General features: G+C 48.0%; 1 long non-coding RNA gene across 1 annotated transcript in view; it reads right to left on the bottom strand.

The window, feature by feature from the left end:
- LOC109369541 overlaps window positions 1-12,606 on the bottom strand; it is a 15,927-nt gene extending 3,321 nt beyond the window's left edge. Inside the window, exons 1-2 of the long non-coding RNA XR_004160885.1 lie at window positions 12,358-12,606; window positions 11,250-11,335 (exon numbers count right to left, since the gene is read on the bottom strand). This is a non-coding gene — a long non-coding RNA (uncharacterized LOC109369541). The remainder of the gene's footprint in view (window positions 1-11,249; window positions 11,336-12,357) is intronic.
- Between the last annotated feature and the right edge of the window lie 9,115 nt (window positions 12,607-21,721).

Here is a 21,721-nt window from a genome sequence, read left to right on the forward strand (position 1 = left end):
AAAAAAAAAGGCAAAACAGCCATTTGGTCCTAAAAGGAGCTGCAAAAACAGCAACAGAATATCAAAATAGCAAGCAACTTCCAGCAAGACTGAGAAATGTGTTTGCAAGAGAAGCTGGCTGATGTACAGCTACATTTAAAGAGAATAAATGAGCCAGATGGGAACATTTTAACTGACATACTTGTTTCAAGTTTGCAGTACTTAACAAAATGTTGGCAAAGAAAAAACAATTGCATTGTTTTTTGTCCCCTGCATATTAGCCTGCTCTTTTTTCTCGATTTTACATGCGTGCCAGTGGGAAACACCCTTCAGAGCAAATAGGAACAACAACATAAAGCTACCCTCCTGCCCTCCCTGAGCCTGTTAACAAATGGAATTTTTGGCATACATTGTTCTTTGGAGCATATTAAAACTTTGTATTTTGGGTCAACAGGCCTTGCTCTCCAGAGACAGCTGAGAGACCCTTCTGCTCTAAGTAAGGCCCTGGGAGCACCTCACAAGGCTCCCTGCCACCCTGCCCAGCTCAGCATGCTCCAACTTAGCACGCAGAACTTGCTGATGTTCCATGTGCTTACAGAGCTCAACTCAGGGCCAAAGGAGAAATGGTTTGAAATGTTAGAACAGGAGAGGAAATAAAGGCAAAAAAATCTCAAGAGAGCAGATCCTAGAAATCTTGAAGTGAAGAGTCTGAGAATGGGCAAGCAGCCCAGAAACACAGTGCATGGAGATGACATGGGGATGGGAAGGAATTGGCACGATGGGAGATGCTGAGATACACAATGAGGCTGAAATGAGTCAGAACTTACAAAACACATGTAAGAAAGAAAACTCAGCACAAGAGGAGAATCAGAGAACAGAGATGTGATCCAGGACTTGCAGCTTAAAAAGTATTGGACAAAAATAACTGAAAAACCTAATTCAGCAGATACAACCCGAGAGAAAGGCAAACAAAGCGATGGAGCGCAGTGAGAAGCACTCACACAGAACTGGGGTAAAGCGATAGTGCAGAGACAGCAGCCGAATCAAAGTCCTGAATTCTTTCTGGGCAGGGCAATCTGTAGGCTGCAGGGTTTTATTATTGTTTCTCTCTCCTTATCTTCAGCCTTTACTTATGCAAAAAGCAAGTCAGGGCTGCAGGCAATGCTACTGCTGACTGGAGGTGTTGCAAGGGAGGAGACAGATTTATCAAGAATGCATTCCATTTATAAAATTCTGTTGCCTTCACTGGAGCTTTCAAACATGCAAGTTCAGACTTCACATTAAAACTCTGCTGTACACGACTCTCAGCCAGAGACAGTTTCACTTCTGTCTCTATCTGCTTACCACGATTATCAGAATTAAAGCCTGCTTGCCCAGAAAAAGCAGAGTTCTTGTTTCAACAGAAGCCCCGTGTGATTTGTTTTGCAGCCTACAAAGCATCAGCTCCCCAGCCAATGTCTGGCTGCAGCAGGCACACTGCTGCTCACCCACGGGGTGTGCACCGCTCCGACCTCCAGCACGGTCACCTCCAGCTCTGGGCACTGACCTTCGAGCCTCTGTATGCTGACATCAATACACAACAACAACATATGGAGTCTTCAACTTCTTCTACTGTTTGTGCTTGCGTATTTTCATTTACCACAATTAGTACAAGCAGCTCAAGGCTCAGATCTAGGCTGTACTATGCACAGATGTGTATGAACATACGGAAGTAAACAAATCAGTTACGACTCCAACAATTTCACCAACTTCTCCCTTCACTACAACTCTCTCTTTGGGTAAAAAGGCTGTTTCTTGTGTTTGTTTTAGTTTATTTAGTACTATCAACGTGCAAAGAAAAAAAGGGTGCTTTGAAACATTCTACAGGAGCTGACCAGATAGCAGCCAGCACTGAGGGGTGGGTGTGAGGCAGGGCTGTGGGCTGCCTCTGGGCTTCAGGAATCTCTTATCTTGGTGAGCACACAAGTGAGTGCGACAGAGCAAGAGTAAGAAAAGCAAGACCAAGTCGTGGGCATCAGGCTGCTAAAACTCCAGAGACAGTGCCTGGTAATTGCCAAGAACCAAGAGCAGAACATCTGTGCAATGCGCTCCACTCCAGGTGTAGATCAGGGGCTGGCAACTTGTCCAAGTCAGCTCAGAGATTTCCTTAACTGGACCTCAAGGAACAGAGTTTCCTGTGCTTGCATCCAGAACCCTGCGATCTCCTGGCCACCTGCAGACAGCCCTCTGATCTCATTTCTCCGGCACTCTGAAGCTCTCTGTGGAGGTCCTCCTGCACCAGCTCTCATGCAGGAATGTGTCCCTACCCAGCAGGTAAGGCTCTTGGCTGTCCCACAGCCCTGCCAGGAACTTACCATGCCTCTCTTCAGAGTACAGCACTTCAGCAGAGGGGTGATGAGTTGATTTGTTCCCACTTCAAACAGCACCAAAACCACGAGGCTAAATGAAATTCTTTGAATAACATTTTTATAATACCATATGAGTGACATCCTTTAGTGGTATTCTGGAGATGGGAAGTGATTTGGAACTTGACCATTGCTTCAGAATTCCCCTCAGATGGCAGATGGGCTGTCACGAAGGACACACACCCACACTGCAGGTAACAGCCTCCAGCTGCAATCCCAGGCGACCTTCGGCCACCTCCTCCCAGCCTCGGTCTCTCCTCAGGTGGCACAGTGCTGCCCTGCCCTCAGCTCCTGTTCCACATGCTCTGAGGCTGTGATGGCAGCCCTGGCCACCACCATTACCAAGAGCACTTTCCAGTGACAAAAAGCAGCCCCATCCTGCTGGGCTGCCCATCCCACTGCCACCCCTGCCTGGTGAGGCTCAGTGCCCACAGGGCAGGCCCGGAGCGGGGTCTGTGCAGGCCAGAGCCCAGCAGCAGTCAGCCCAGGCTCAGCTGTCAGAACCTCAGGGAGCGGCACAGCACTGCACAGCCCAGAGACCCCCAGGTCTGCTGCTGCGGCCCACGGCCTGCATGGTGAGCCTGGACGTGGGGCCTTCACACTGCTGCAATGGGGAGGCAGAGTGCAGCATGTGAGGTATATGCATCAAGTCTGTGCACTGGGTCGGGGGAAATCTCTGAGAACTGGGACAAAACTAATCACAGAACAGCCTGGTGCATCTAACTCGGGTCTCTGCAGGACCTGGAGTATTTGCCATATGAAAAAGCAAGCCAACACGATATTTACAAACTCACTTGATTCAACACATCCAGGCTGAATTCCGAAGTAATCTCCTTCTGATGTAGTTACTGAAATTGCCACTAGACAGAGCTGTTTATCTTGTTTTTAACCCTCAGAAATACTGATGAGTGTGCTAAGACACGAGCAGGGTTTGTTGCAGCCCCTCCAGACAGCAGCACGTGGCTGAACAGCTGCACAGGCAGCCAGGGTGCAGGCTCTGCACCACACTGCAAGTATCACAGACCCAGAGAATCATTAAGCTTGGAAAAGACCTCTGTGATCATCAATCTGTCCATCAACCCATCCTCACATGCCCAACAAGCCACGTCCCTCCTCAGACATTTCCTTTCCAGGCAGGGTACCAACAGCAGGAGTCCTGTGTGTGCCCAGCAGACCCACTTGAGAATTAAGACAGTGCTGGGGCCTAATCCCTAGGTAACATCATGTCTTACGGCGTGTGCCTCAGGACCTGCACGCTCCAATGCCCGGTGCAAAGCAGCACTTCCTCCTGTCAAATAATGTAGAAGTTAACCCTGGAATTAAATGCTGGTTGGCAACCATGAAGCTATGCAATTTACCCAGTTAGGTGGCCTTCTGGTGATGAATTTAGGGTAAAACACATTGTCTTTAATGAGAAGCAAGCACTTATTTTGAGATGAAGCAGGCAGAGACCAGCATCAGCACTCGTTTCGAAGAGCTCACCCTGATTTACATTGCAGGCAATCCAGAGAAGGAATTTCTGGAATTCCTGCAGCTGTAGCTACAGCATTGATTTCATGTTGTGACTGCAATTTAGACAACTTCTGTGGGACACAACTCTTGTAGAGGCATACAGAGGATAAAGAAGATTGGTGTCAGTGTTACCAGAAGTTCCAATTCATTACTCTGCTGGTGTTGGCTACCACATTCCATTTTAGTGCCAGGCACAGAAGTGTTTGGGCAGATAAATGATTGCAAGACCAGGGACTCTCTAAGGATACTTAAAGACTACACCAGGACTTAAAACTGTCTGCACGCTGCATCTCAGGACATGCATATGTTGCTTCACAACACACCTACAAAACAAACCTCTGGCTCTCTCCCATCCCTTCTCAGCCACTGCTTGCTCAGCCCTTGTCCCTGGCACTGACACGAGGATCTCCTGTCAGCAGGAATCTCTGCCACTAGGATGACAGAGCGTGGCAACCAGAGGCAGTTTCTTAATTCATAGGACGACAAAACTGTACAGCATTTTCAAAGCCACAGCTTCATATATCGTATCAGTATAATATACTAACATCAAGTCACTTTTTCTATGAAGAACTAGTGTAAAACTGTGGGGGGTTTTTGAAAGACCAAGTTTGTGATGGCACTTCTATTTCAAATTCCAGACAAACCCAGGCTTCTATTTATCCTCCTACCATGCCAACAACCAGCTCAGCAGTAAGAACAGGTGAGATAAAGCAAAGCAAACAGTCTGACCCGAGGTTCCTCCTGGTCCGAACAGAACAGGACAGAGTGCTCTGCGCTTGGCCATGCCCTGCCCTCAGCATTCCCCCACCACAGCACACCTGGGCTCAGGAAGCCCAGGGCTGTGCCAGGCCACACCAAGCTCCTGCTCTCTCCCCTGGGATAGAGGGGCCAACTCCATCGCTTGCCTGGGGCAAAGTGCACAGGCATGGCTGGGCTCTCAGCACATACACTAAGGCAGATTTTCTGGCACTAATCCTTTCACAGAGCTTCTCAGTGGCATTTCTTGCACCTGTTACCTGGCTTGTGGTTCACAGTCTCACCGAATTTTAGCTGAAAACATGAAGGATTTGCAATGGTTTGTAAACAGAATGGTCACACTCAGGTGCAGAGTGCAAACAAGGAAGTCAGGATTATTCTGTCAGCTTCTCTGATCATCTTTTGCCACTGGCAAAGGATGAGTCAGAACTGCAGGATATGCAATGCAGGAAGAGGCTTCTATATAGAAAAACACTACGAGAGAGACACAGGCAGAAGAACGGACAACCCACGTGGATCAGAAGGCAAAACTGGCAATACAGCCAGAGGAGCGTGGGGCACTCTGCTCGGACAAGGACAGACTGCCTGTAAGAAAGGAGCAGGTGTAAAAGAGATTCTCCCTGTATTACATGGAGAACTTCAATAAGCTTAGAAAATTCTTCATGAAGTGATATAAACTTGTTTCTTAATTAGCAATAGCTATTACTTCCTAATATGAAATTGAAAGCTAGGAATTAACTCACTTCCATTCCTCCTCTTCCCTTTCCCTAGATTCTAGAAAAGCTTTATGGTATTAAGCTGGAGTTTACTCATGTTAAACTATGATGCCATCCAGAAAGTGTTTTTATTTCAGATTGCTTTGGTTCTCATCCTTGTACTGCCAAAGGTAGCACAGTTATGGTATACAAATCCTGGGATTTTCTTTGAATATGGCTGACCCAAATGGTTTTGCTCATTTTGCAATTCCAAGTGGGATTTCTTTAAAAAGCCTTCAAACAGCTGCACTGGCAGTTGGCAGAGATCTAAGGCTCGTTATGACATTACGGCCACTTCCAGGTCATCCAGATTAATGAGACCTCCTGAACACAAACCATTCTCACTCGATGTCTAGAAATTACCATTAGAAGAGGTACAGATGCCTGCTGTACAATCTTATTTCTCGCTGCTCTGCCAACTGGACTTCCAGTAGCTGGACTCTGGGACTTGCCATTTCTCTGTACAGAACCCTGGGCCTCAGCACTGATCTCTGCCTCCTGCCTTCCAATGCACCTCCCCTCTGTAAATGAGTAACTCTGTATCTCAGCTGAACGCCATACGAACTGTGAGAACTCTGATCTGGCAGGGATGGGATCACACCGCTGGGGACAACACAGCGAGGCTCAGCCCCGTTCTGCTAGAGGATCGCTTCGTGCACTCTGCATCCTGCCCTGAGTCTCTATCTGTTGCCACATTTTTATGGGGATTTGTGAAAACACAATCACAGGACGGCTCAGGCTGGAGGGGACCTCAAAGATCCTCCAGGTCCAAGCCCTGCCATGGGCAGGCTGCCAACCACCAGATCAGCGCCCAGGGCCCCATCCAACCCGGCCCCGAATGCCCCCAGGGATGGGGCACCCACAGCTCCCCGGGCAGCTGTGCCAGCGCCTCGCCGCCCTCAGACAAAACATTTCTTCCAACATCTAACCTAACTTCTCCTCCTGTAGTGTAAAGCCATTCCCCTCGTCCTGTCACTATCAGACCGTGTAAAAAGCCGGTCCCCTCCTGCCTGCCAGCTGCCTTAAACAACTGGAAGGCTGCGATGAGGTCTCCCTGCAGCCTCCTCTTCCCCACGCTGAACAAGCCCAGCTCCCTCAGCCTTCCTTTACAAGAGACATGCTCCAGCCCTCTGATCATCTTTGTGGCCCTGCTCTGCACCTACTCCAACACCTCCAACCCACAACCTATCTGTGCCGTGGGCCAGGCCTGGATGCAGTACTCCAGCTGGGACCTAACGAAGGCAGAGCAGATGGGGACGATCTCCGCCCTCTGCCTTCTGCCCCCCACTCTGTTGGTGCAACCTTCTGGGCTGCAAGAATACAATGGTGGCTTTTGCTCAGCTTTTCTTCCATTAGGACCCCAAGTCCTTCTCTGCAGGGCTGCTCTCAAGACTGCTCTCCCAGTCTACACTCATAGCTGGGATTGCCTTGCCGAAGAGCAATGCCTCACACTGATCCTGATGCCAAAAGCATTTGCACAGATAATCTTTTGAAAAAAAGACTTAGAAATATGACCTTAGAATGAAAGTTAGATCTTTCAATTTGAATTGAGTGAATTTATTTACTTTATACACACACACACACACACACACACACACTTAAGACTTCAAACTTGAAAGAAAATTCTGATTTTAGACATTCTGGCTTTGTAATATTACTCAACATTAAAACGATCATAAACAGCCTTCTTTGTTTATCACTTAATACAATAACTCAAGAGTAAGAATTAACTTTGTCTGGCACAATTCTCATTCTTTATTTGTAATTCAGTACCCGACCTGCTTTTTAAAATCATCACAGAGCAGAGTGCAAACAAACATCCCCCTCATGCTGGCCAGGGAAGAAACGTTTCCCTTTGTTCCGTTCTCAGGTCATTCTCTGAGAGCTCAACAGGACTGAGTCAGGCACTGCTACCTTGTATGCCCAGAACCCGCTTCCCTGCAGCGCAGTCCTGCCGTGGGACTTGTGTGAGAACACGAGCCTCAGATCCCTGATTTCAGCTTGCAACAGAAGCACAGAAGATTAAATTATCAGCAAAACAAAACTAATTTTAAATACCGAAATTCTGAGCACTATGGTGGCATCTGACTGTGATCTGGTTAAGAAAGTTACGCACATTGCATTGGGTTGGAGGGCTGTTTTTTCTACATTAAGATGGTATGGATATTTGGGGACATCAGTCACAGCAACAAAATCTCATTTGTAACACGAATACCTTCTGTAATGTCATATTTAGTGAAGCACTGCAATTTGCACTGGGTCGAGGTATGCCTAGCGTATGATGGAACGCAGAACAGCAGTGAACAAAAACCTAAATCTCCTACTGAAGTCTGTCAGGAACAATTAATTGCACAAACGACCCTTGCAATCCAGGACTCGGAAAACCTAAAGACTGAGGATTTTTCAGTTCCAGATGTGTTTGTGTAAATCTGCCACAGTTAAGAACTGGGCACACCTCTGTGCAGGGTATGAGCGTGGGCCCTCCTCAAATTCTGTGCTCTTCTGCCTGCTTAGCTGCAGCACCAAGATACAGTCAGTCACATCTGCACCATAAAACCATTGGGAAACTCTTCATTTGTAACCACACAAAATTCAGTCACTACTGCCTACAACTAACAGCCTCCTGCTTTTCCTCCAGTGCACGATTTTGCCCTCTGCATCCTTCAGTGCCTCCAGGCATCTCTGTGCTCATCCATCCACCACAGCACCAAGCTGATGAGATGCTCCCAGCACTGAGACCAGCCCAATATTTGATACTCCTGACAGACTGATATGGGGAAGCAGTCTTTCTAGATTTTTCCATAGCCTCTGGCAAGCAATAAAATTAAATGATCACTTTGAACAGCCTCAATCCTTACGGTTGGGAATTGCTGTCCTTTGATGATTAATCTTGGGCACTTTGTTCCAGATCAGCCATCAAGGAAGGCCCTAATTATGCCACTTCTCTTTGGCAATCTGGCTGCCAAGCACCTGTACCTTCTGCCTTCCTATGGTCTGTCATGTAGCAGGAGAAAAGATTTCTTGCAATAGATTAGCATGAAAACAGGGCAATGCATTGAGCTTTTCTTACCAACATCTTGAATCTACCCAAAACAATACGTGAATGCCTTTGGAAGAGAACATAATGAAGTAAGGAACCACCCACATGATAATTTTCTCAAAGACAGATTTCATTTGAATGGGAAATGAAGCACTGAAGGCAGAGTATTGCCATGAGAAAGTAAGAAAGCAAGCAAGCATCTGGGCACTTAGTGTATGGCTAATTAACATGGGATAAAGACAGCACCGATTAACTGAGAGGATCAGAGTTCAACAGTTACAATAGCTAAGATTTGGCTTTTATGAAATATATAACTGATTTTTACTGGGTGGTTTGATCAGCTGTGAGATGGTCAATGTTTCCCTAGCAACAGCTCAACGCTGCAAGCCCACAGCTTGGCTGGAGCCCAAGACCCAGCACTGCTCAGCCTGCCGCTGCTCTCCCTCATCTCCATCCAGGCCTGCTGGTCACTGCAAGGTTAGTGTTCAGAAGTTGGTTCGCTACTAGAATCTGAAGAAGAAGAAAAGGCCTTAAAATAAAGACCTTTAAACGTCATTTGTGTTCTGCCATTTTCCGAGAGCTTTATTAGCTTACCAGCTTACTGTGGAAATGGTATTGAAGAACAAGCATTTCAGGATCACCTGCTTCCTTTAGAACAGAGTTACAATTTCTTTGAGGCTGCAAAGCACAGTTCCTAAGCTCTCACAGTAGCTGTCCAAATCAAACAGCCTCCTGTTAGCTGTTTCTGGGTGAAGGCAAGGATTTCATGGTTTGCAGCTCAGCAGTGGATGTTCTCAGCTGCTCATACCAGCACGCAGACAAATGAAGAAATGTGAAATCTGAATGCTTCTGATCTGTTTGTAGAGTGCAAAGAACAAGGCAGCAAAGAACCAATTTGTTTTTACTGGCTCTTTATAACCCTTTGAACACGAGAAACTAACACAGGTCTTACCTACCTCTCCTCCTCAACATCCTGTATCCTGAAAGTACTTTTAAACAACCTGGCCCCACAGAACAGCTTTTAAACAATTAACTGGATGGAACTTCACACCAAAAATGGAAGCCATGGCAGCTAGCACAGCCATGCTCTTAGCCATCAGATTCCTCCCCGCATTATTTGCACACAAAGTGTCACAGCTTCGTCAGAGAATAGGAGCCTACGTGCTGTCCTGAGGCCCTGCCCAGGTGACCAGCACAGCTGGGCACACAGCAGTGCATCACTCTGACAAATTCACGGGATGCTCTTTCCATCATGTCCATATAAAGCTGTATTTGCTAAAGAAAATGCCTCCTCTGCTCATTTGAAGCATCACACTTGGGAGCAATAGCTTGTATGTGTTCGCTTTAATTATCTTTGGGTAAGGAACTAAATAAGGCAGCTGGGAAACGTATGGCAAGGGAGGAGTGGTGAAATCACCTTTAGTGTCCATGACAGCACCAGACTGGGGCACCTAGAAGAACAGTTTGCATTTATGGAAATAAATGGAGAAAATTGATTCCATTTAGTCCAGCTTGTGCTTCCTGCACTTACAGCACTAGCCATGCATGGGGAACTACTTTTAAATAGCTGAACAATTCAAATACTGGTTGCTGTTCTTTAACACACTTTAATTATCCTAATTGCATGCACCCCCACCAGCCCTAGCTGCTGCTTGTGCTGTCAGCCTGAGCAGGCTGAAAAAACCTGTAAAACTTAACTGGCAAGCAGTTCTCCCTTTCGCTGTTCTAGGAGCCTTCTGAAATGGCTCAGTGGCCTCACTACAGCTCACCTGCTGCAGCGTGTGACAGCACGGCTCACTGATGGGCCACAGCACTTCTGTCTGAAAGAAACGTGCGGCCTGCTGGCACGCATCTCAGGGAAGGCCTTGGTGGTAGGTGATGGTTGGAAGTGATGGGTCTTTTCTAACCCAGACAGTTCTGTGATTCCTTGATAAAGGCTCATGCACAAAAGCCTAGAAGCTTGCCCTTGCTCTCAAGAGCTCCGAGGGCAGAACCACCATGAAAGTCACAGTGCCTATAGAGAACTCCGTGCCCACTGTCAGCTCAGTGCCCGCCTCCCCCCAGGCTGGGCCACCTGCACAGCTCAGCAGGTCTTCAGCTCGTTTTGGTAAGTGCTCATATGTAAAGAAGAAATTATGATTACCTTGTTCCTAGTTTCACCACCAAGTGGCACTACAACAATTAGCATTCATTTCAGGCAGAGAATGATGGGCTTGTGACAGCAGCACTGTGGTTTTTTCACACTGAGTCACCACTAATTACCCTCTGCTCGTGCTGTAATAAACCCTGCAGAGGGCTCGCTCTGTTAAGAATGCATCAGATGGGAGTTGCCATGCAGTTTTTACACTTTGTTGCAATACTTTTTGCTCAGCCCATTTTCCAACACTATGCTAATCTGAAATATTGAAAAGTAAAACAATACATTTGCTTTCACAGAAACTCAACCCATAAGAGCAACCAGTCACTGACCAGTGGAAAAGACTAGGAGAAAAATCAGGGCAGAGTCCTTCAAGATCTAATCTACTATCCTTCTGTGAAGCCCACTGAAACCCTTCCAAGATTTCAACTGTTATTAGTTAGCATCAGACAAAGCTTTCTATTATCAGGCTTGTAGTTTTCTGCCTGACATTACTTAGTACTTCTGTATACTAAGGATAGGGCAACAGACACACTCTCCTTCAGTTCAACCATTCAAAGTTTTACCTGCTTACAAAAAAAGATCCAAAGGCAGGTGAAGAATTCTATTTTAAACCTCAGTCCCTCTCTCTGTTCATACACACCTACCTAAAGACACAAACTTACCTGCTAAGCTCTGCCACTGCTGCACCTGACCACGCCATCAACTTCAGCATGCTTCCCTGCAGCCAGGAGCACTTCCACCTCCTTCCCTGTAAGGAAGGAAAGCAGCATTAGTGACACACTCTCCTGTATCAGCCTGCAGGTATCTCCCTCACATCCAGTAACTACTTTTGTATGTTTTGCTGCCACTGTACTGCCACAGCTCCCAGCACTGCCCACCCTGCCCCATCCTGCAGCTGGAACTGCTAGGCTGGAGCACCCAGGCGAGGCAAAGCCTACTGCAAAGCCTACTGTGGCCTACTGCAGGTACTGGCAAGGAGGGAAAGCCAGCCAGCCTACAGGAGAGCCACATCCCATCTCTTTACTCGCCACTGCAGGCCCCTGGTAGCCCCTAGGGACCGATGCCTGCACACAGACCCTGCAGCTGCAGTGCTGGGCAGGCGGAGCAGGAGCCCCTCAGTCCCCAGCTGCCTCCTCACCCTTTTAACACTTTGTTCTGTACCCCTCACATTTGTGGCTCCTCTAACAAACTGGAAATGGAGTATTTTTCTCGGTGAACACTGCAGCAGTACAACCTTATCTACAGCAATACTTATGCTGTTCTTCCCATCTATTCTTGTATGGGTTCTTCTCATGCAGGCAATGCCTGAAATAGCTTACTGACTCATAACAACTACAACAAAATGATGAGCTGGGAGCCGAAATCACACTGCAAGAGCAGTGGCTTGTGGCTTCACCCAGGTTCTGCTGTGCCTCGCTATCCCTGCTGACAAACACACCTGTGAGGGACAATTCTGTCCACAACACAGCTGCAAACAATGACCATCCAGCACACAAACCTCTTCTGTGACCAAAGTGGAGCTCTTCCCCTGCTCCTCTTGTACCTGGTGTCCTCGCGGCACATCAGAAGCCCCACTTTGACTGACTGCTGTCAGATCAGCATGGCACACAGCAGTTACTACGGCCAACTGCTGTACCCAACTATAACGCTGTACCACAATGGAAACTGCCACAACGAGAACATAATAGCAGATCTCCAGGCTACAGCAAGTAAGGATTGACTCAAATGAAGCAACCATAGATACAGAAACAAAGGAAAGAAGCTGCTTACCCTTAGAAGGCCTCAGGTACCCAGGAATCTCCACTGAAATACCTTCACCTCCACTGCCAACCCTTAAATGAGGTCTGGGAAGGGGTGCATCCTGGCTCCACCCCTTCCATCAATCAGGTACACTGCTTCCACCTGAGCTCCCCTGGACTGGCCCTGCCTTCCCACCAGGTGCTCCATCACAGGTCCAAGCTGTGTCTCAGCATTTCCACTACACAACCAATATCTAACATGTGTCTGCTGTCCTCTGCACTCCAGTAGCTGCTGCGCAGATATTTCGGAAACACTGCAACAATTCTGGACTGAACAGCAGATTATAAGAATGACTGAACACACTCTGTTCAGACTGATATGGAAAGTGCCATAAAATTATCTGAGATACAGACAACAAGGGACCTGACCCAGTCCAACAACAAACAGCAATGCATTTCGTGCCACATCACACATTCTTCCAATGCTTCATTTTTTAATTCATCTGGGGCACAGCACTCTGAAATGACCAAAGCGTTAACACAGACCATGCATTGTGTTGGAGCATCCTCCCATGCTGCAGCTGGAATACAGACACACAAACAGGGCAGCCCCACGAATGAAATCCAAGTCTGAAAGCAGAAGGCCAATGTGCAGAGCAGGGCAGGCGATGCGCTGCTACTTCTTCAACCTCACCCCTACCATCAGTGACTGCACACACCTGTGGCACACAGAGGACCTCAGGATGCCCAGCTGGCACCTGGTGTGGCATCAGCACCTGCACCACATCTGCACCGACTCTGGGGAGCACTCCTTCCCAGCCCAGTATTCCCAGCAACAGAGTTTTTAAAAACAGGAAAAAATTCTTCTTTTTTAATTTCCAAGACCGGACTTTTTAATACTTTTGTAAAAGTAGATGTGATAGGGGTGTGTGTAATGCCCACTGAGTAACAACCACAGCAACAGAACCCAGAAACCCAAGTCTGTGTCCTCTGCAGGCCGTGTGCTGGTTCTGGTTTCCATGTAGAACTCACAGCTCCATTTGGGGAGCAAGCAGTCCTGCTCATTACACACCTGCCCTTCTCCTTTTTTGTTACAAAAGTGAGGAGATTGGAAGTGTACAGCCACTTCTGAAATATTCAGTCCATGGCAATCAGTGTAAACCTGTGAGGCATCGCTCCAGCTCCTCCTTTCAGACACAACCAGCTGCTTCCTGCAGCACACTGCTGTACTGCAGCTACGCATGAGCGCTGCTGGCCAAAATGCTCAATGCATTTCATTATCCACAATCTTGATTTTTCTCATTTTCTAGCAACAAGCCGCAGTTCCCACCAGGTGTGAAAGTGCAGCAGTACAACACAATGGCAACTTCCTCCCAGGTCCCCAGCTATGCTCCACTTAATCTTGTTGAAATCAAATTAATTAAATGCTCTGGTATCTTCATAATCGCATTATCCCAGATGAAATGTTAATCTGCTGGAAAAGATATTTCACTTTTTCTTTAAGAAGCACGTACACAATGAAAACAGCAGCAAAATACTGAGAACAAGTGATTTTGGTTACCTTTAACAAACAAGCTCTTTCAGAATGAACTCAATTTACTTCCCAGGTTTTCCTTGAGTTAATCAGAACACACCTGCCCAGGCCCACCTACAGCAGGTTTGTCCACAGCTTGGTGCTTACACTGAATGGTGATGAGAGCAGAGGTGCCAGAGCAGCACAACCACCAAGGACAGAAACTTGCCGTCTAAACTGATTCCCAGTAACCCCTCAGCTGCAGCCCTGTGCCAGCCTGCAGCAAATCAACAGCCTGCACCAGGATGTTAACGGCAGCCACCCAAACTGCCCTCCATCACTGTGCTTGTCACTGTCACTGCCCAACGAGTTTCCCAACAAACACCAAACTGCACGAGGCTGTCCTTTTGGGTCCCAGGAATTCCTTACCTTTCCAGTCTCAGGGATTAAGCACACCATGGGACACGCTTCTCTGATTTTCAGCTGAGGGAAAGCCAGCCAGCCAACAGGATGCAGATGTATTCTTGGCTACAACTCACAGTACAGTCTGTAAATAAACAACCCACGGTGCAGTTATTTTCCCTCCATCACTACAAAGCAACATGGACCTCCAAACACTGGAGAACCAAAGCAAGTAGTGCTCTGGGTACCTCAGCTCATTTTCTGTTCATGCAGTGAATGGAAGTGCAGTCCCACTCCTCGTGCTGCTGTTTGGTGCCTACTGTGCCTTCTCCCACCCTCAGAAACGTGCTGTCATTTACATCCAGACAGATACGGAGATTTGTCATAGCTTTACCACCTGCAGCTGAAGGCACCCTGCAATTGCAGACTATCCAGAAGAAAACAGTGTCAGAACATGGCCCAAGCTCTGCCCGGCCCAGCAGACACGTGTCACACAGAGGGAACTCAGGCACTGTGGGTGGCAGTGGCCGTGTGGCAATGCCAGGAGCAGGGCTCTGGGCCAAGCTGCACGCACGCAGCACAGTTCCATACCCAGAATTGTACTGACACCTGTGCTCCTGCAGAGCCAAGACAGCGCTTACAGGGTGATCAGGGCCTACAGAGCACATCTCCACCTATTCCACTTTAGCCTTCTGTTATAAACTGTTTTGGCATAGAGTGGTATGGAACAGACTGGCCTCACTTAGCCTTCCACAGCACTGAAACCACAGAGGCATCTGGATAAATCCCTCCTCAGCTGAGTTCCACCTGTACAGTAGAAGGCTCTGGGCAAACAGACCCAGCAGGGCTGCTCTGGCCCAATACATATGATGAAATGGATTCATCTGCTCCATTTGTACGCTTCCAAACTTGGTGATTTCTGCTCTGCAACACTCCAGAGGTGCTGGATTTTGCATCTGTCCCCAGCAGTGCTCCCGCAGCACAGGACAGAGGCTCTGTTCACAAAAACATTTCCCTTCCTGTTAATACCTTCCACAAAACCACCGCTAACCCCACACAGATCCCATCGAGGAGGCTGAAGTGCTGAGAGCTGAGCAGGAGTCATCCCCAGCTCCAGCTCACCGACCCTGGAGGAGGATCCCTGGTACAGCACGGCTGCTGCAGGGCTCGGTGCCCCAGTGCCACGCAGCCTCCTGCCCCTCGGAGCACTGTGAGACCTACACAGATGCACATTATGGGATTTTCCATGTTTGAGGGGGAATAAAAAGGAACAGCAAATGCTTTCCAGCTGGCATATTTAAATCTCTTCATCTTCACCCGAGCCATGAGCAGGTTAATTTCAGCTGATGACAGATCCCTCATCTGCAGTGACGTTTGGATAACACGAAGCTGTTACACACAGCCTGCAGTGAACCTTACAAGGGAACATTAACACGACGTGTCCGTGTGAGCGCTGCTGTACCTCCAACATGTTCATGCTAAGCACAGAACCAAGACAGGAGGCTTGCACCCACACCTTTAAGCACTGACACGGAGGAGCTGCTCAGAGCCAGCTGGTGCAGGAAGGCCATGCTGCTGCTGGAGCCAACACCAGATAGACACCATATGGCAGCGACACAACCCCTGATTAAGAATAACGTACACAGAAAATAATGTCCTGTGATTGCCAGAGGCACCCCACACATCAGAAGGGAAACACGACGCGCCCGCAGTCCTTCATTCCCATGATGTTCATCTCCCCTTCCTGGGGGCTGAGGAGCTCCTGTGTGCAGTGGGCACAGCGGGGCACGTGCTGCGGAGAGGGGCAGAGTGAGACAAGGACAGAGCCATAGGAACAAAGGCACAGCATGTACACTTGAACCTGAGAAAACCAAGACAATAAGCCAAGTGGTCCTACTATTTACAGTTGTTATTTTCAAAAGCTGTAAACCTTCCGTGAGCATTTTAAGTAACACTTACAGAAAACAGAAGGGCTCCTGAGATGGTAAACAAAAAAAAAGCAGAGTGGAAATGAAGTAGGTTTTACTCATTGTTTTCTATAGTTAATCAAAAAAGGTACTTCATTTCTTATTTTGCTCACTATTTTTTACCTACCTGCTGTTATAAAATAGGAGATACGAAAACATTTGTCAGAGCAGAAAGAAAGTTACAGTACATTAACTTGGCACTACATAGAAATGTTCATGTAAGAAAGTGCCATGCTCCTTGAAAACCAAAAGCCAGGTGAGCAAATTTACCCTGGCCCCACTTGTGTGTGCCCCACACGGGGTTACACCCAGGGCCAGGACAGCTGCTGCCTGCTGGGAGCCCCACGTGAGCCAGCAAATGGAACCGAAGATTCCACACTGCAGTAAATGGAATAAGTCAAACGTCAATGGGCTTTAAAGCATATTTAGAGCTGGATTAAAAAAAAAAAAAAAAAAGACAACTAACTTTACTCAAACTCATTATTATTTCCTAAACCGATGTCTGGAGGCCTGAGCTGTGCTGCCTTGCAGGAGCTGCCATTGCTTTGTGCAGTACCCACTAAGAACAGCATCAGCTCCACCACCACCACAAGCTGAATTTTCATGCTTTAGTGTCCTGAATGGAAGCACTTCAGAGGGCTGCTGCTCTGAAACCAAACCAAAGGATCGTTATTCTGCAGTTACTTCCTCCAAGCTGTTCTCATTGTGTTCCCACTACCTGCTAACAAAGCCCAATCTGCTCAGAAAAGCTTCATGTGTTAATTTGTGTGTAATGACATTAGGGAAGGAAGGCTGGATCCTTGCTCTGCCTCGGGCTCTGTGCACGGGGAGCTCAGCCCCTGCAGGCACACTGCTGGAACACGGGCTATCAGAGATGTATCAAACTGCGATTTACTCTGCCTTTATCTTGGAAGAGTTTCGAGAAATAATGGAAACAGCAATGGATGATTTTTCCCCCATTCCACTCATTCTTTTCCTTACAAATACCAGGAATTCAGTGCCAATCTCACGTCTTCCTTGAAAAATGGTTCTTGTATACTTCATAGCTATTTACTGCAGAATGTCACAGCTGAAACATAGTAAGAACACAGACGTTACCAGAGATGTGCTCTGACTCTGTTACAGGCTAGAACCACATCAATAAGCTTAAAAAAAAAAACCACAACACCACACACAAAAGCTTTCACTGCTACAAAAATGGTGAAAAAGCCAAAGAGAACACAGTGGATGGTAGATGGATAATGATGTGGCATTTGCAGTGCCATAAGGGTTCTGAGGAACAAGAGCTGCCCTCTTTTCTCAGCAGGAAGAGAAGGAACAGAGCCATGAATGCCTCCTGCCAGGGAGAGCACTGCTGGGAGAGGCTCTGGGGAAAGCCCAGGCGATGCTCTCCGCAGGATCCGACCCAACAAGTGACAGCAAACAGCTGTTTTGAATACAGGCCCGTATTTGCAGCAGAGCAGTTCTAGGGTGGACGTGCGATTCTCACTGATGCTGCCCTAAGAAGCTACACAGAAGAGTTGCCGTAAGGAGTTGCACGGTGGCTGCAGAAGGATTATCTGCACTGGGCCGAGGCTCAGCCCCTCCAGTCCCCAGTTGGTTTCACTCCTGGCTCCCAGCAGTGCCCACCCTGGCACACAGACAGCCCCCCTCCAAAGGCTTTTCTCTTGCAGATGTTAAACAGATGTGTTTCATTATCAACAGACGGGGAGGACTTTTCAATTACCAATTATTTGAAGTGACAAAAAATCCTCTTGTGTAACTTAGACACAGTACTGAAATAACATTTATGCACATTCAAAAAGGACATTAAAATAACACAATTAATCTGGATTACATAACATTATCGTTCCCCTGACCTTAGTCTGAAGCTCTGCCATAACGCAGCCATCCCAAGCAGTGTGGGCACGGGGCTGTGCTGCCCTGCTGCCCTGCCTCAAAGGGAACGGCCCCGGGCTCCACCACGTCCTGCAGCACTGGAAAGTCAGAAAGCTCAGAAGCAGCATCACAGAGCACCAGAACAGCACCAAAACCTAAAACTGCCATTGCTAAGAGCAAGCTGAATTCCTTACACCTTAACATCCAGCACTAGAGGTTCCAAGGAGAATTCCTGCCTTCGCAAGGACATGTTACTGTTTTCCATACGGGAACAGGCAGCGCTGCCCAGCCGTACCCCACTGCGGGGTGGCTGCAGGCACAGGGAGCAGCTCGACCCCACCTGCAGGGCTGCCCAGCCCTGCTGCCACCTATGGAAAACACATCAGAAAAGACAAATCTATCTTACAGTAGCACCAGCTTGAGTCTGAACAAGAGACACAAAAGTCACAGGACAGCCAGGATAGAGGGAACTCCCAGTGCCCTTGCAGGGCACCCAGCCTGCCCACAGCTCACAGTGGAGAAAGCAGAGCTACGGAATGCAGAGCGAAGGGTGGGCAGCTGAGAGCATCCCTGAGTGGTGATGGGGAGCAGGAGGAAGGTTTCTACCCCACTCAGACACATGCTACAGCATGACTTCCTGTGGCATTGTGCTCATCCTACTTCACCTACACTGTCCACATACAGCTCAGTAGTTTCAAAAAGCTTCTCTTACAGCTCCACCCTTTCCAATTTTCTCCAAAGAATATCTTCCATCTTACCAAACATCCCTAGCCCTGATAATGGTTGGAGAGCACTAAGGAACAATGCTTGTTTGGAGGCTTTGTCAGTAACACGGAGGTGGCTCTACCTGCAGTGTCACAGCTGCTGTCCCTGGGTCAGCTGAAGCACTCTCAGGAGAATGGCACCAGCAACACATGTCCCTGCAGTCTCTTTACCAGTGCTCCCGTTAATGTAATTCAAACACTTCAGTGCTTCTAAAGCTCTGTAAGGCTCTTCTCGCGCGTTCCACCTCCCTCGGTCTCTACTAGGAGCAAAAAAGAAAAAGCAAATGAAAATCACAGAGAGTGACCAATCCTTTTGGCTTCCAACCATCTTCATCAATGCCTCTGGCAACTGTAATATGTCTGCTGAAAACCAACCACTTTGTAAATATTGAAACAGGAACAGACTTTCCTTTGAATTCCCATTTGATTGCAGAGGGATCTGTGTTGAATGGATATTCCTGGACAGTCAGCTGAGCCGTAAGAAATGATATCTCAAGTGTTTAGAAAGCACAAACAACGTGCATTCTTCGGGATTCTTTGTCAGGGCAGATGAAACAATAGCCCTTCAGAAACACGAGCAGCTGCTGTTCTGCACACTCCACATTTCCGAGTCTCTGGAAATTCAGGAGGTCTTTGGTAGGATTTCTAACCTTCCAGCAGCCCCACAGCTGCTGGGCTCAGAGCTGCTCTCCATGCAGTGACAGCGGTGGTGGCAGCCACCAGAACCCTGCCCAAGGGTCACACTGCTTCCAGCCCTTCCAGCCAGGCCAGTGCCCACTAAGCAGTGCCATTTTCTACACAGGCAGCACTGATTATCTGCTGATTTTATGAAAAGAATCCCTTAATTGTCAACAGTAGCAGAGAAACTCAGTGCCACACAGCAGCGCGTTCTCATAAATCCATCCTGGCCACAGGGCAGCTGCTTTCTCTAGCAGACGTGGGTTTGGTCAGCAACAGCCCTGTGCTGCCCTGGGTTGGTGCTGAGTCGGGCTGCCCCGCACCTCTCCAGGCACCACTGCAGAGGGCCGGGGGGAACACTGGGACCCTGGCTCACTCTGCAGTTCTGCCGTCCCACCTCACACAAACGTATCGGCGATTTTATTGCCTATCTGTTGATAATCTGGAAAAATGCTGCATCGTTTTACTCGTGGTGATGGACCGAATGGGCCCCAGGAAAAAGGGCTATTTCAAGTGCTGCACTGTGCAGCAGGTAGGCAGCACAGCTCCAGCTTCTGTCCTCACTGCACTCTTTGAAGAGCCCTCCAATTACCACCAGGGCTCTCTGGTGGAGGCAAACCTCTCTTAATGCAAAGTGTCCAAGGGACAATTGATCAAACGTCGTAACCATTAACAAAATTACCTCAGGACATGGCAATACAAGTCTACTTTAACAAGAACAGCACTTATTTTAGCAAGAAAATTTGCAGCTTGCATTTAATGCGCTTGTTCTTCAAATTAGAACTGTTCTGTTTCACGCATTAAGTACTGTCAGTACTAGCATGCAAATACTGGAAGCGTTAAGTGAATCTGATTCTCATAAGCACATAAATGAAAGAGAGACGAAGGCAATTCTTAGCTAATGAGGTGGGTTGCAGTGAGTTGAAGCAGTCTTGGAATCATGGAGTAATGAGTTCTTCAGAGATCAGAAGGTGGACAACTCAAAATGTCTGCGAGGAAACCTCTGACACAGGCAGGCGATGGAGGAACGCGCCGCCATGGGCAGCCACTGAAGCCAGGAACGGCTGCTCCTGAAAGATGCTCCTGACAAAGAAAACGTTTCTGTGCCTACTGATACCTTGTTCTCCTTCTTAACAGTAACTTACTCTTAGGAAACAGTAAGCCACTGTTTCATGGATTAAATCATTTTTTAGAGCAGCAGTTCCCAAGCTGCAGAGAGGAAAAACCCAACCAGCTGCGTGTGTCTATTACTCTAAAAAGCACGTGGAAGTCCTTGCTGAATGCTGGGACACTGCAGGGGGAGCACACACAGCCCAGACATGGGAGGGTCAGGACCTGCTTTGCACAGATTGCCTGCTTGCCACAAGAAAATGAGAAAATCTCAACAAAATTACAATTAAAGCCATTAGAAAAATACAAAGATTCTACGCCCTGAAAAAAAAAACAACTAGGTTTTTTTTATTTTAAGCCCATGTAGAAATGACAAAGACACTGCTGCACTCAGCACAGTGTTTGTCACTGAGGCAGGTACTTTCTGAAGTTCAGTTCTGTTAACTCCAGGGGGAAAACCAAAGCCCAGCAGCAGCCCAACACCAACAGAAGGAAGCCCACTGCCAGGAGCAGCAGCCTGTTCTGCAGGCACAGCACCCCCTGCGCCTGGGCTGCATGTGGGGAGCAGGGAGGTGCCACGCAGTTCCACTTTGTGGCAAAAACATCAGTCCAGGCAAAATTCTCTCAAGTTTGTAGGGTTCATACCAGTTAAAGCTTCACCCCACCAACTGAGCTCCACTGCAGTAATGCCATAATTAGAACCGTAACTGCAGTAGCACCGAAGCATTCCGACAGCAGCAGGCTGGGATGTATGAGCCCCTGGGGAGACCTCAGAGACAAGGGGCAGAGTCCTGCAGGGACACCAGCAGTGGGACACAGCCTGGCTGAGCCGCACGGCACGGAGCCTGCGCCCGCAGCTGAGCCAGAACCGCCCTGCATCCTTCCCTAACTGCCAGCCTGCAGAGAAGGAAGCGATGCTTCCTGTACTTCCAAGAGAAGGAAGCTGGGAGAGGCTGCTGTTACACATTGAAGAAAAAAGTGGAAAAATGGACAGAAAGAAGCAGCTGATACCGATCCAAGGCCTGAGCTGGGGCACAGCACAGATGCACGCTCCTCTTTCTGCCTGCTCCTGAATAAACCCAG

Source organism: Meleagris gallopavo, chromosome 11 (assembly GCF_000146605.3).
Source record: "Meleagris gallopavo isolate NT-WF06-2002-E0010 breed Aviagen turkey brand Nicholas breeding stock chromosome 11, Turkey_5.1, whole genome shotgun sequence".
Lineage (NCBI taxonomy): Eukaryota > Metazoa > Chordata > Aves > Galliformes > Phasianidae > Meleagris > Meleagris gallopavo.